This window comes from Vigna radiata, chromosome 7 (genome assembly GCF_000741045.1).
Source record: "Vigna radiata var. radiata cultivar VC1973A chromosome 7, Vradiata_ver6, whole genome shotgun sequence".
NCBI classification, from domain to species: Eukaryota; Viridiplantae; Streptophyta; class Magnoliopsida; order Fabales; family Fabaceae; genus Vigna; species Vigna radiata.
Window position 1 is genome coordinate 3,128,732 of NC_028357.1, and position 16,083 is coordinate 3,144,814.

Here is a 16,083-nt window from a genome sequence, read left to right on the forward strand (position 1 = left end):
GTGAACCTGAAAACAGAGGAACCAAACCCATCATGGGAAAATTTGAATCGGAGGAACAGAAGGAAGAAACCATTTCCTGTTTTGGGAAGAATTTAGAAAGGGCACAGAAATTTTGATAACTTGCCTGGACGGTGAGGGCGGTTGAGTGAAGAGGAATGAAGTGATGGAGCACCGGAGAAGCAGAGACCCATCTTATATGCCAATCAGAAACCTCTGGCTTTCGTTGTGACTTGGTTAACTAGATTGTGTCTTGGATTGCATGCACTTAAATTTGAAACTGTCCATCCCAACTAGTTTTAGATCAAACAATAATTTCGCATTCGTAGTATTCTCACAGTCGCTTGCAAGAAACCAGGATTTATCCAAGTATGACTCACTAATCTTCTGCAACACTTCGGAAAGCTACAACAATATTTTAACAATAATTTTTCCATTTATAATTAAATTCCAATGGAATTGATGTTTAGAGCATTGCTTTTGGACTGATACACAAGTTGCCTTTTTTAAAGCAAATACATATGTAACATTTATTTTCTTGAATTGTAATTCTCTATTAACCTTTTTCAATCATATATGACTTGACTAACACAAGTTGTAGCGGTAACAAACTCAGTTTTAAAATCAAATGAAGTAATAACAATTGGTGTTTTTTTTAGAAAACTATATAATAAAGTTTTTTCCAAACATTAAGATAAAACCATATGTATTTTTTATATAATCTAGATCACTTACATAATTATTGTCTATAAATCCAATCATATCATTTTTTTTTTCTTATTGTAATATACTTCAAAGTTTCAGGTTTTTATTAAACAGCAAAATAAATTTTGTCAATCAATAAATATATTTCGGTAAGATTTTTCATTTTTCATGTATCTATCAATCAAACTCACATAATACATCATCATGTCTAACCTAGTAAGATATATTAGATCGTCAATACTTTGCTGGACATATATGCTATCGACCTTCTTTTCTTCATGATCTATACATAGATTTGTATCACATTCAACTCAATATACATAGATGATTTGCATCTTTCATTTAAAACTTATTAAAAAAAAAAAAAGACTTCATCTACAAATTTCTTTTCACATGAAAAAGTCTCATATTTTGATTGAATTATTTTTATGCAAAATAAATAAATAAAATAATGTATCAAACTCGTATAAAGCGTCTAAAATGAATTCATCATAGACTTTTTGAATTTGTTAATTATGTGCATCAAACCCTTAAAACATTTCAAATATATTTATCATGAACCTTTTGAATTTGTTAAACATAATAACATAATTTTCAATAAATATAAGATCAACATATAAACATTGTCTTCCACCATAACAAATAATGTGTATTCGTAAGGATATTTCATAAATCAAATATTTAAAAAATAAGGTTTAATGTAAATCCTCCGATTACCATAAAGGGAATTCTTTTATCTATAAACACTATTTTCATGTTTAACCTTAATGAATCGCCTTGATCAATATATACACGTTGTTCTAAATATTCACGCAGGAATGTTGATTTAACATTTAACTGTTTACTTTTTAATTATATAATAATTAAAAAGTAAATAATTAATAAGAAAATGAACTTCTCAAGATGATGCCACGTAAACTCGCTTTTAGACTCATATTCATCTCATTGTGATTATTTATTGTTTTATTTGTAATTTATATTAATTTAGAACTCACACTAGACTAAGGAGTGTATTTGAAATATAAATTTCATTCTTTAAATACAAAAGTACTATATATATATTGAAATTGAACTGTAATATGCATGAATCAATCAATAACCAAAGCAAAAAAGTTTATGTGAAAAAATTAATTGATTATAGTTCTCAATATGAACTTCTCTTCTTTTCGACTGATACTGGTTCCTTTCTTGGTTCTTTTAACTTTTTTTAACCATTTTCTTAGTGATATTTGTAGAGAAAAAGGTTTGAAGATTGTTTTGCAATGTTAAAAATTTTTGTTTGACTTCAGAAGAAAATGTAAACGTTTGTCAAAATATTCAAGAATTGGAAGATAGTAGAATTAATATGAAAAATTGAGTAATTTGGGTAAAATTTAATTTACAATATGGGTTTCTTATGTTTGAAAGAGCGTGGAAGAAAAGGTTAGGTGTTGGAAGAGTTCTAGCAACAATTTTAAATCATATTTTTTACTTTTAAGAAAAACTTTTTTCTTTGATGAACTCACACGTATTAATTTAAATTATTGTAATAAAATATAACAAATACATAAATCATTAAAACTATCAATAAAACTAATTAATGGTAATATAGCACCATAATTAATTTTAGTATAAGAATATATATTTAGTAAATGAAACTAATTTTTAAATAAATCAAACATTGTGATGACAACTCTGTGGAACAAAGACGAGTTTGACTATCTTATATTTATTCCTAAAGATAAAACTCATCTTCCTTCTAATACCTAAACTTAATAAGTATAAAACTTTTGTTTATTCTTATTCTCACCCGGTAATAGGTATACCCATGTATCCAAGTCCATATTCATACTTTTTTTTTTATTGTTTTAATTTTAATTAATTAATTTTTTTATAATATTATAAAAACTTTTCACAAAAGGAACATAATATTAGGATTAAATATGTTTTTAGTCCCTATACTTTTGGGCGATTTTAGTTTTAGTCCATTTTCAAACTAAGGTATAATTTAGTCCTTCAACTTTAGAAAACTCTGGTTTTAGTCCTTTTTGCCAAAATTTTTTAACTTTATTTGTTATTTCAAACGTTTCATTATAGCATTTGGATTGTTTACACTGTTTGACACAATTTTGCTTCAATATTAACTGAGAAACGCGTTTGAAACAACAAATAAATTTTACTAATATTTATTTGTGCAACAAATGAGAGTAATTTATTTATTGATATAATAAAATTATTCCAATATCATGTTTATATGTATTCCTAATAATTATACAAAATTTAAATTATATAAGTATTTATATTTGTTATTATACATTTTAAAATATTAATTACATTGATAGTAATTTATAGAATCGTTAATGAAAAATATATTTCAAGAAAACATGAATCATATTAAAATTTTAAAAAAATTACAGTATTAGTTATTAATTCTATATCACAGTGACGTGCTGATAAAAAAAATATTACACTAATGTATTTGATGAATTTTGAAATAATTTAGCATAAAAGTTAAGGATAGGAATATGTAACAGTTATATGTATGCCTATAATCCAAATAATTAATCTATTTTATAAATAAAAAGTTGGTTTGGCTGAAGGTAAATAATAATAGACATTCAATTTTCAAATTTATAATTAAACTAATGTAAAAGATCAATAAAATATTTATAACTTTCAAACAACATGACTATGAAAAATAATAAAAGATAAATATTAATAAGCATTTTATCATAAAAAAAATATAATTATTCACAGTAGGATTTATCCAAAAATGTGAAAACTAAAAGAGAATATATTAAAAAACGAAAAAGATATAAAATTCTTACTGTTATTATTTAAAAAAAAAAACTCACAAAATATATTAAAGTTATGAATTAGATTTATTTAAACTTCAATTATTTATCCTGATGAGTTATAATTTGTGATATGGAGATATTATTATTTCACAATCTTCTAAATCCACTTGGCAAAGCTATTGGCTGAAAGGTAGGACATAGGAGAACATTTGAAGTGCATTAATTTCAATAATAGTTCAACCAAAACAAATGTGTATCTTATAAATATGAAATTTCTTAAACTTATGTCAGTTGTAACAGTGATCCATGCTCAATATTAACATTGTCCTTAAATTTATCAAAAATATCTTTTTCTTTTAAAGTGAAAACAACATAAATTCTTTTGATGAATTAAAAAAACAATTTGCTTTATCAATTAAAAGATGACTAAAAAATCATCTCATTCTTCTGTCCATAAATATAATATACTTAATGTTAAGATAATAAAAGTATATTTTTTCAATTATAAAAATAGTTAAAAGAAATCATAGATAATATCCTACAACGTATAAAAATAAAAACCCTAAATAATAATAATAATAATAATAATAATAATAATAATAATAATAATAATAGAAGGAGTCACAATCATAATTTATTAAAAAAAAATTATAGAAATTTTTTTAAAAAAGAAATACTTTGAGAAACTAGATTATATTTCGAAGCCAGTTACTTGTGGCGAACATCCATAATGTTTATTTTTTTAATTAAATATGCAAAATTAATGTAACATGTATTCCTATTCACAATAGTAATTCAAGATTAGATAATTCTTCTAAAAAGTCTATTTGAAAACTTTTTAACCTAACAAAACATTGTTACTACATATCTCTATTTACAATGAAATATCAATAATCACATAATTCTTAATAAAAAAATTTTGTTTATTAGTTAATATTTTTAATTTTGAAATTTAAATCTTTTCTGAGGTTTTTATTTAAACAAAAGTTATAATTATCAAACAAATACAAGATTTCACATGACAATTTATAATCTTTAATATTTTAGAAAATTTTAATTATAAAGCGAATCAAGTTTCAACATGATAATAAATTATTTTTAAGTTTAATATAGATATGAAATATCTTCAAGACTTAACAATAATAATTAATTGTTTTAAATATTTTATATGAATACAAAATTTTAATACACCCAACGTCCAACCCACCCATGCTGTCCCTGCTGTAAAATCATCTCTACACCACCGCACCGAAATTGTAAAATTTTGGAAATATGCTCTCTATTAATAAACTGACAATTTTTCTTTGGAAATCCAGAATACATAAGTACAACACTCTGAAATCTGAGAAACTTACAACAAATATACACTCAACAATTTCTGTTTTGTTCTTCACGGTTCTCATAGCACGCACACGAACTTTCTTTCTTCTTCACACGATACTCCTCACTTCTACTCACTCTTTTTAATCTTTTTCTACGCGGTGCACACAACACTGACACACTTAGATATTTATAGAATCCACTAATTTAAAGTTTATCCAATAGAAATCACATTTCTCTCTTTTCACTGTTATTTTAGTTTTAATTTTTTTAATATTATTATTGTAATAATATAAATTATATTTTAATAGTTATTTAAATTGGAAATCCGATAACTATATATCGGATACAATATCCGATGATTTTTTTTCTAAATTTTATTTTCTGTTTAAAATTTAATAATAATTTAATTTAATTTAATACTTTTATAAATATACCAAATCAGATTTTATATTATTATTTTTGTTTTGTTATTTTTATTTATATTACTTTTATTTTAATTATTTTAATTTAACTTTTTTAATATAATTTTTATAATAATACAAATTATATTTTAATAATTATTAAAATATGAAAAAAATACTAAATTATATTAGATTTTTAAATTAAATTAAATAGTTATTAAATTATAAATAAAAAACAAAGTTTTAAAAATTTGTTAGAAGAATGGAGTGTTAAAGAGGTATATGTGAATATTTTTTCTAAAATCACAATTATATTTCAATGTGATTTTTTACCATTCACTAAAAAATTACGTATGCACAAGATCAAATGATCGTACACTTGAAATCTCTTTTCAACCATAACTGTTTTCTGATTGGTAACAATCAAGTGAGTCTATTAAATGGTTTCAGTTTAGTTGATTTTGAAGCACGTAACGAAATCATTTCTTTGTAAACTTAATAAAATCATTTTAATTGATAGTGTGGTGTAAACCCATGACAAGTAAACTGGTTAACTCCAAAAGCCAAATCTCTGTTTTGTTAAAACTTTCTAAAATAATGCATCATTTATGTTCGAACTTTTTACTCTAAAAAACAAGTTAATAGTAAAAAGTAGTATAAGATTTAATATTCATTACAAAAATTACTTTAATTCAAAATCAAGTCTACAAGTTATATGTGTGATTATTTTTGCTAAAATCACAATGATATTTCAACGTGATTTTTGACCATTCACTAAAAAATTATGTATACATAAGATCGCATAACCGTACCCTTGAAATCTCTTTTCTCGCATAACTATTTTCTGATCGATAACAACCAAGTGAGTCTATTAAATAGTTCCACTTTAGTTGATTTTGGAGCAAGTAACAGAATCATTTCTTTGTAAACATAAAATCAGTCTAATTGATAGTGTGGTGTAAACCCGTGACAAGTAAACTAGTTAACTCGAAAAGCCAAACCTGTGTTTTGTTAAAGCTTTCTAAAATATTGCGTCATTTATGTTTGAACTTTTTACTCTAAAAAACAAGTTAATAGTAAAAAGTGGTATAAAATTTCATATTCATTACGAAAGTTACTTTAATTCAAAATCAAGTCTACAATTTATATATGTGAATATTTATGCTAAAATCACAATGATATTTCAATGTGATTGTTGACCATTCACTAAAAAATTACGTATATACAAGATCGCATGAACGTACACTTGAAATCTCTTTTCTCCCATAACTGTTTTCTGACCGATAACAACCAAGTGAATCTATTAAATATTTTGGAGCACGTTACGGAATCATTTCTTTGTAAACATAAAATCAGTCTAATTGATAGTTTGGTGTAAATCCGTGACAAACTAGTTATCACCAAAAGCCAATCCTGTGTTTTGTTAAAACTTTCTAAAATAATGTCTCATTTATGTTTGAATTTTTTACTCTAAAAAACAAGTTAATAGTAAAAAGTGGTATAAAATTTCATACTCATAACGAAAGTTACCTTAATTCAAAATCAAGTGTACACTTTATATATGTGAATATTTATGCTAAAATCACAATGATATTTCAACGGGATTTTTGACCATTCACTAAAAAATTACGTATACACAAGATTGCATGAACGTACACTTGAAATCTCTTCTCCATAACTATTTTCTGACCGGTAACAACCAAGTGAATCTATTAAATATTTTGGAGCACGTTACGAAATCATTTCTTTGTAAACATAAAATTAGTCCAATTGATAGTGTGGTGTAAACCCGTGACAAGTAAACTAGTTAACTCCAAAAGTGTTTTGTTAAAACTTTCTAAAATATTGCGTCATTTATGTTCGAACTTTTTACTCTAAAAAACAAGTTAATAGTAATAAGTGGTATAAAATTTCACATTCATTAGGAAAGTTACTTTAATTCAAAATCAAGTCTACAATTTATATATGTGAATATTTATGCTAAAATCACAATGATATTTCAACGTGATTGTTGACCATTCACTAAAAAATTACGTATACACAAGATCGCATGAACGTACATTTGAAATCTTTTTTTCTACCAGAAGTGTTTTCTGACCGGCACAACCAAATGAATCTATTAAATATTTTAGAGCACGTTACAGAATCATTTATTTGTAAACATAAAATCAGTCTAATTGATAGTGTAGTGTAAACCCGTGACAAACTAGTTAACACCAAAAGCCAAACCTGTGTTTTGTTAAAACTTTCTAAAATAATGTCTCATTTATGTTTGAACTTTTTATTCTAAAAAATAAGTTAATAGTAAAAAGTGGTATAAAATTTCATATTCATAACGAAAGTTACCTTAATTCAAAATCAAGTCAACAATTTATATACATAAATATTTTTTCTAAAATCACAATGATATGTCCATGTGATTTTTGACCATTCACTAAAAAATTATGTATACACAATATCGCATGATCATATACTTGAAATATCTTTTCTGCTAGAACTGTTTTCTGACCGGTAACAACCAAGTGAGTCTATTAAATGATTTCAGTTTAGTTGATTTTGGAGCAGGTAATATAATCATTTCTTTCTAAACATAAAATTAGTCTAATTTATTTATAATATCAGTCTAATTTATTTATATTAGAAAATAATGTCAACATAATAAACATAACAAGAAAATAATTCTATAAGGGTAAACATACTCATAGTAATTAATTTATTAAAAGTAGACTTTGAGGGGTGTCAATGAGATTTTGAATGGGAAACTGACACGGAAACGAGTTAAGAAGAACGTGTCTGTAAATATAAGAAGCGAGTCCATTTCCGACTACTGTCAAATAGCAACCTGAGTGCTGCTATTTTTTAATCCCTCATTCTTTCTCCCATCATTTTCAAAACATTCATTTGATTGGGTTTTTTCTTCTCAACCCTAGTGTTTTGCGAGATGAACCCCTACTATAGTAGATACTCTGATCTCGCTTCTTTTCACGCTCGTCGCAGGTACGTTCTCTATTCTTTCTTTTTTTTTTTTTCGTTTGGAATCGTTTAACGTAAAAAGGAAAGAAAATCATGTTATTCTTGTTCTCTTGCCGCAGCGATTTCGGTAGATCTATTCCGCCGTCTTCTTTAAGCAGTCGTGGCGATGCGGTTCCCTCTGGCGTCTTTAGGTCCAATGGGTTGGGATCCGCACCCGTTGCTCCGGTTCCACCATTTGTACCCCTCCTGGGGTTTTTTTGAACAATATTACACTTCCGAAGAGTTTTAAGAATTTGGTCCCTTTTGAGAAGATTTTTTACGTTAAGTGCCCTACGGTGAGATGTCCGCGCAAGAAATTATGTCGTGCATGGGCGTGATGTGCCGAAACCTGTAGGGAATTAATTGGGCCATGGCAATGATGGGTAGAGATGTAATCGGGAAACTGATGGAGATGGCGGAAATCCCGAAGTTGGTAAGAATAGGTTTACTTCTTCTCTGTTCAATCTTATTCGTTTGTAACAGTTTCATTTTACTAGCTTTGCATTCAGTTTCTCAAGATTTGTCATCATCTTCTCACGAGAATTTGATTTCAGAAGAAAAAAACAGAGGAAGCGCATTTCGGTATAGTGCCGAGAAAGGCGATAGCTTTGTGATTGATACGAATGCGTTTTCTTCCGCCAACCACAAAGATCCCACCAATGCAAATTCGAAAATTACGGTATCTCTCTTCTCTCAAAAACGGCTTAATTAACACTTCTTTTATTTCTTGAACTTCAACATAAATATAGTAAGATCCATATTATTTATTAACGTAGATTGAACGATCCCATCACTTAGGATTTCTTTTTATTTCCATTTGCTGTGTATCTTTGGTCGAAGAGAATTTTAATACAATTATCTACACGTTTGTTTGTTTCAATTATCTGGCCCTTATGGACGTGGCTCATCAGTATAGAATCTGGATTTGTTTAAACGTAGGTAGGACACAGGTGACATATTGAAATATCACCTCCATACCTTAGTTTATGTACGTAAAGGATATATTATATTTGATTACCAAGCGGTACCTATGTCATGACAAGATGGGTGTCTCCTGATTGTTAAATGTTTGCTGAATTATTATGTGTATTATTATTCTTTCAAGTCATTATAACTAGGTTTTGGATTCACATTCTAACACAAACGCGACCTCACAGTGATAAGTGGAACTGTAAATTAAGTTTTATGAGGATGTTGCAATTGTTTGGCCTGGTCGCTGTTCACTGGTAGTTGAAGATTAGTTAGGTGGTTTTATTTTTATCCTTCTTTCAGAAGGCCTATTTCAAAAGGCTACCCACTCCGTGAACCTGTCGCTGTAATGAAATATTTTACTGTGTGAAATGGAGTCCTTGGTCAATCCTAGTAGAACTGAAAGGGAAATTGGTTAGTCTGTCATGTATTTTTAACGATGTATTTTTAACGGTGGGGCGCGGGGAGGAAAGGAAGTGTGAGTTAGACGTTGGTTAAAGTGAACGGTTAGTTAGTTAGAGGGAGGGTTAATTACAGGGTGATTCTTAGTTAGTTAATGGTGAGGGTTAGTTAGTTGGTCAAGGTTAGTTAGAGGGAGAGTTAATTAAAGTAAAAGGTTAGTTAGTTAGTAGGTGAGGGTTAGTTGGTTCGAGGGTAGGTTAATTAAAGGGTGATGATTAAAACTCTTTCCATGTTATCTTATATTTCACCCCTCACTTGACATTCTCTAATCTCTCTCTTCCTCTCCCTCTCCCTCTCTCCCTCTCTTCGAGGGTTAGTTAGCCGCAAATCGCTTCAACGAGATCCGTCACATTTTCCGTCAACTTTTCGGTCGGTTTCCTCTTTCATTTTTCTCACTTTGTTTTCCGATTTCCGTCTTTGTGTTTGTTTTTATTTTACTTTTTGGTTTCCCCTTTCTCAGCCTTCGAGGGCTTTCTCAACCGCTCTGAACTTAAGTGTTATTCGTTTTCGTTCAATTCTCTCAGTTTCGGTTTTGTAATTTTTATTCTTATTATATCCACTTTTGATTGACATAACACCTTGACTCACCGGACAACAACCCTAATCTTCCATGGGAATTCACCGAACCCAAGAAAGCAAAGGTAATGTTTCATTGCACTTTAAATGTCCGTATTATGGTTTTTGATAATTTATCGTTATATAGTTTGCCATCAGAATACAGAAAATATAGTGACAGACACTACTGAAGATTATATGCCTTTTCTTTTTAAATTTTCTTGGTTGAGTATTAATTTGACGCATTATACTTTTTTCAAGAGCGTAGGCGATGGTTCTCAAAATCTTACTATTCACGATTCAAATCTTACAGTTCGATACATTTTTTTTTAACTACTTCATTGTATCCCAAGATGAATTTTGAACGATTATATCTTACGAAGCATGAATAAATCTATGTATTTTCGCATCGCCGACATACACAGTTCAATGATTCATATGTTTTTACTTTCTCATCAATTATGAAAAAATAAATAAAAAATTTCTGAGCTTAAATTTTAAATGAGAAGGCATTTGAAAGAACACTAATGAACTTATACTATATTATTTTTAACCTTTTTTTCTCAATCACTCTATTTAGCTATTTAATGATTTTGTTTCTTTCATCTAAGATGAAGACTGACAAAATTATATGTATCACTAATAGTTTTTTTGTAAAACTTCTTCTTACGTTCTTTTCATCTATTTCTAGTTAAAATTGTTTACATCATTACAATAAACATTATGTACCATTTCTATGATATATTTGATGTACCTTTTCGTTATGCATTAATATTATGATTTTATACAAAATTACAATTCACGATTCAAAATTACAGTGAGAAGAAACTTTCAGAACACAAGAAAGAGTTCAAAGGTGGCAGATGAGAGCATGTTTGAAGCAGGAAACGGTGTTGAGCTATTTGGAGATGACAGAGGCAGAAGACAACATGGTTGTGGGCTTGTGTGCAGCATTCTTCAAGCTCCAATATCAATACTCTCACGTGTTTCTCACCCTCAGGTTAATGGTTCTGATGGGGTTTGGGTAACTGGGGAATTCTCACAGGTTTCTGAAATGAACCATCTCATGGTAAGTGGATGTAGTAAATATTGTGAATACCAACTGCTGCTGCTCCTGCTTTCCAAGGACAACATCACATACCTCTCTCTCTCTCTTTCTTGCCATCGTTCTTCTTTTCTCTTTTCTTCTGTTCACAGTTTGGATCATATATGTAATACACTAGGTGATTTAATGGATCAGCCAGAGTTATGACCAACTTTTGGTGTTAATCAATGTTTCATTTGCTTTTCACCGTTTTCCCATTGCTAATATATGGCTGTAAAAAGTTGATACCTTTTCTCCATCTTTTGTTTCTCTGTCTCTCTTAACTATGCTTAAAATAAGAACAAGACAAGTGGTTTGTTTTGTCAGCATAGAACATATGACTAGGTTCATGTCCTGCAAAGAAAGAGAAAATATCGAAAGAGTTTAGCTTTAAACGGTTGATGCCTTTTCCCTTTTGGCATGATCAAATGTTGATGTAAAAAGCACACAACACACTTTGTGTTGAGGTAGCTAATTTCTGTTTTACTGATATAGTTAATTTGGTCACTGTTGTTTGTAATGGAAGCAAAACTTGTGAGATCTAAGGAGCAGTTTTCATGCTGGTATTATAAATTTAGCATTTGATGAAGATAATTGTGAAAAGGTGAATTGTCAGTGTTCATTCTGGTTTAATGATGTCAGATTGAGGAGAAGTCTCATGGGATGCCTTAAAGAGAAAAGTGGAACAAATAGCTGAGGAGGCTGAATCACTAAGAGCCAGTTTGGATAAATGTAGCTAATGAGAGAGTAGAACTGTTGGGACGAGCTGTATGTTCTAGTTTAGTGGCTTATTTTGCAGTAGAAGAGACATATTGATCTTTGTATTTATAATCTAAAGGAGCAGTAATCCGATTCTCTAAAACTTTGTTATTTCAGGGAAGCAGTACATGTATGAAGCAATCAAATCTGATGACATTGCTACTCTTGTATACACAAGTGGAACTACTGGAAATCCAAAGGATGTTATGCTAACGCATCAGAATCTTTTGCATCAGGTTTGATGGCTATCCTTTAATAGAGGGTTAGGGTAGGTTAGGGGGTTAGGGTTAGGGATGGTTAGGGGGTTAAGGTTAAGGTGTTAGGTTTGGGTGAGGGGGTTAGGAAGTTAGGGGATTAGGGTTAGAGTTAGGGTTAGGGGGTTAAGGTTAGGGTTAGGGTTGGGTTACGGGATTAAGGAGGTTAAGGTTAGTTAGGGGGTTAGGGTTAGGGGGTTAGGGGATTTGGGTTAGAGTTAGGGTTAAGGGGTTAGGATTAGGGGGTTAGGATTGGGGTTAGGGTTAGGGTGTTAGCGAGTTAAGGTTAGGGTTGGGGTTGGGTCAGGGGGTTAAGGAGTTTGAGGGTTAAGGTTAGGGTTAGATTTAGGGTTAGATTTAGGGTTAGAGGGTTAGGTTAGGGGGTTAAGGAGTTAGGGGGTTAAGGTTAGGGTTAGAGGGTTAGGTTAGGGTTAGGGGGTTTAAGGTTAGGGTTAGAGATAGGGTTGGGGTTAGGGTTAGGGGGTTAATGTTAAGAGGTTAGGGGGTTAGGGTTAGAGTTAGGGGGTTAAGGGGTTAGAGTTAAGGTTAGGGTTAGGGTTAGGGGGATTGGGGTTAGGTGATTAGTGTTAGGGTTAGGATGTTAGCAGGTTAAGGTTAGGGTTGGGGTTAGGGCTAGGGGGTTAAGGTTAGGGTTATAGGGCGTTAGGTTTGGGTGAGGGGGTTAGGAAGTTAGGGGATTAGGATTAGAGTTAAGGTTAGTGTTAGGGAGGGATGGTTAGGGGGTTAGGGTTAGGGTTACGGCGTTAGGTTTGGGTGAGAGGGTTAGGAAGTTAGGGGATTAGGATTAGAGTTAAGGTTAGTGTTAGGGAGGGATGGTTAGGGGGTTAGGGTTAGGGTTACGGCGTTAGGTTTGGGTGAGAGGGTTAGGAAGTTAGGGGATTAGGGTTAGAGTTAGGGTTAGGCGGCTAGGGTTAGGGTTAGGGTTGGGTTAGGAGGTTAAGGTTAGTTAGGGGGTTAGGGGATTTGGGTTAGGGTTAGGGTTAAGGGGTTAGTGTTAGGGGGTTAAGGTTAGGGTTACGGGGTGAAAGAGGTTAAGGTTAGTTAGAGGGTTAGGGGGTTAGGGGATTTGGGTTAGAGTTAGGGTTAAGGGGTTAGGATTAAGGGGTTAGGATTGGGGTTAGGGTTAGGGGGTTAGGGTTAGGATAATTAGGGGGTTAAGGTTAGGGTTAGGGTGTTAGCGGGTTATGGTTAGGGTTGGGTTTAAGGTTAGGAGGTTAGGGTCAGGGGGTTAAGGTTAGGGGTTTAGGGTTGGAGTTAGAGTTAAGGTTGGGGTTAGGGTTAGGGGGTTTGTGTTGGGGTTTGTGTTAGGAGGTTAGGGGGTTGGAGTTAGGAGGTTAGGGTTAGGGGGTTAAGGTGTTAGGGTTAGGATTGAGGTTAGGGGGTCAAGTGATTAGGGTTAAGGTTAGGGTCAGGGTTATGGTTAAGGGGTTAAGGTTATATAGTTAAGGAGTTTGGGGGTTAGAGTTAGGGTTGGGTTAGGGGGTTAAGGTTAGGGTTAGGTGGTTAGGATTGGGGTTAAGGGGTTAGGATTGAGGTTAGGTGGTTAAGGTTAGGGGGTTAGAGTTAGGGTTAGGGTTAGAGTTAGGATTAGGGTTAGAGTTAGGGATAGGGTTGGGGTTACGGTTAGGGGGTTAGTGTCAAGGGGTTAAGGTTAGGGTAAGGGTTAGAGTTGGGTTAGGGGGTTAAGGAGGTTAGGGTTAGTTTAGAGATTAGGGTTAGAGGGTTGGGGGGTTAGGGGATTTTGGTTAGAGTTAGGGTTAAGGGGTTAGGGTTAGTTGGTTAGGATTGGGGGTTTAGGGGTTAGCGGGTTAAAAGGTTAGGGAGTTAGGGTTAGGGTTGAGTTAAGGAATTAGGTAGTTAGGGAATTAGGGTTAGGGTTGGTTAAGGGGTTAGGGGTAGGGGGTTAGGGTTAAGAAGTTGGAGATATGAGGTTAGGGGGTTAGGGTTAGCGGGATTGGGGTTAGGGGGTTAGGGTTAGGATTAGGATTGAGGTTAGGGGTTCAGGTGATTAGGGGGGTTAAGGTTATGGTTAAGGGGTTAAGGTTAGGGTTTGGGGGTTAGAGTTAGGTGGTTAGGATTGGGGTTAGGGGGTTAGGGTTAAGGGGTTAAGATTGAGGTTAGGTGGTTAGGGTTAGGGGGTTAGTGTTAGGGGGTTAGTGGGTTAGGGTTACGGGGTTAGGAAGTTAGGGTTAGAGTTGGGGCTAGGGATAGGGGTGGGGTTAGGGTTAGGAGGTTAGTATAGGGGTTGAGGTTCGGGTTAGGGGGTTTGTTAACTATAGTGAGTTAGCCATAATTAAACGTGGTTCATTATTATAAATTAACTAATCCTTTTTAAATAGTTAAATAGTAAGCAGTTAATTAAAGAATGAGTTAATTAGAAGGAAGAGGGTTAGTTAAGAAGAGAATGAAAATTTGAGGGAAATAACCCTTGAGTCAACCCATCCACCACGGGTTCAGGCCGGGTTGGGTTTAAAAAAATTGTATTTTTTTATGCGGGTCAGATTGCAACCGAGTTCATTTAAACTCGGTCGGATTGAATCCATGGTGGGCTGGGTTGACCCACCTACCTACTTTTATTTTATTAAAATTTAATTTTAATTTTATTAAAAAATATTTATTATTATTTTTTGCTTAAAAAATTATTTAAGTTTCTTATTTTCAAAATTAATTAAACATTTGTGAGTGAAATTTGTTTAGATTTGAATTATAGAAAGTTTGTAATTCTTTTTTATTTAAAAAAAAATAATTACGTGGGAGAGTGAGTCAACCCATTTACTCATCAATCCGTGGTGGATTGGATCGGGTTCGAATTTTTGTAGTTCGCTAATAAAAAAGAGAAAAAGTTAAAAAAAAATATTTATTAAGATTAAGAAAGAAATTTTTTTAAGATAATTGTTGCACAGTAAGATCAGTTAGCAATTGGGGTAAAATGTGTGCATTTTTACAAAAATTATGACCCAATTGAGACAATTCAAAACTTGAGGACCGAACTAAGATTTTCACACAAATACGACGACCAAGAAGGGATTAAGCCAACACGTCAGCATACCATGTCAGCTAAACTTAACACCGTTTGAGATCAGTTAACGGTTGGGGTAAAATGTGTGCATTTTTACAAAAATTATGACTCAATTGAGACAGTTCAAAACTTGAGGACCGAACTGAGATTTTCACACAAATATTAGGACCAAGGGATGGTTTAAACCTTAAAATAATTAAAAGTGTGGGAATGATGAAGTGTTGAAGGTATAGAATAAAACATATAAAGTGAAATTTTTGGAAAAGTTAGAAGTGTCAATGTCATAAAATTAAAATTGTAATTTTAGAGGTGCAGATGAGATATTTGATGTATAAGATGAAACACCCTAAGTAAATACGCGAGAGACAAAGAGTATAAACCTAACAAGGACTGGGCTGCAACCCATTAAGGTAGAGAGGTGCAACAAATGAGACCGCGATCCAGCCCAATAACAATGTACACAAACAGGGCTGCGGGGAAAGAAATAATACGGCTCTGCCAATTCACAATCACAATGGCCCAGCAACACACAATACAACCAACAGATATTATAATGGGGCTGCAGAAAATAAATGGAACCAGCCCAACAACTAACATAAAAGGTGGAGGATGAAAAAATGGGTGTACACCACGCAAGGTGTGGCCCAGGTTTGCCGAACTCCATCTCCATCTCCTCTTTTTTTCAGTAAAACGATTTTCAAGTACAATTTACTATTTTTTAATCTTTTTAAAATTTAATTATGTG

At 31.8% G+C, this 16,083-nt stretch overlaps 2 long non-coding RNA genes across 2 annotated transcripts; both read left to right on the forward strand.

Annotated features, from left to right (window-relative positions):
* Window positions 1–7,953: 7,953 nt before the first annotated feature.
* Window positions 7,954–10,248, forward strand: LOC111241982. Its single transcript, XR_002668404.1, has 3 exons — window positions 7,954–8,200; window positions 8,296–8,648; window positions 8,770–10,248. It is a non-coding gene; the product is annotated as an uncharacterized LOC111241982 (long non-coding RNA).
* Window positions 10,249–11,460: 1,212 nt separating this feature from the next.
* On the forward strand, window positions 11,461–12,261 carry LOC111241983. The gene is made up of 2 exons (XR_002668405.1): window positions 11,461–12,053; window positions 12,162–12,261. It is a non-coding gene; the product is annotated as an uncharacterized LOC111241983 (long non-coding RNA).
* The last annotated feature ends 3,822 nt before the right edge of the window (window positions 12,262–16,083 follow it).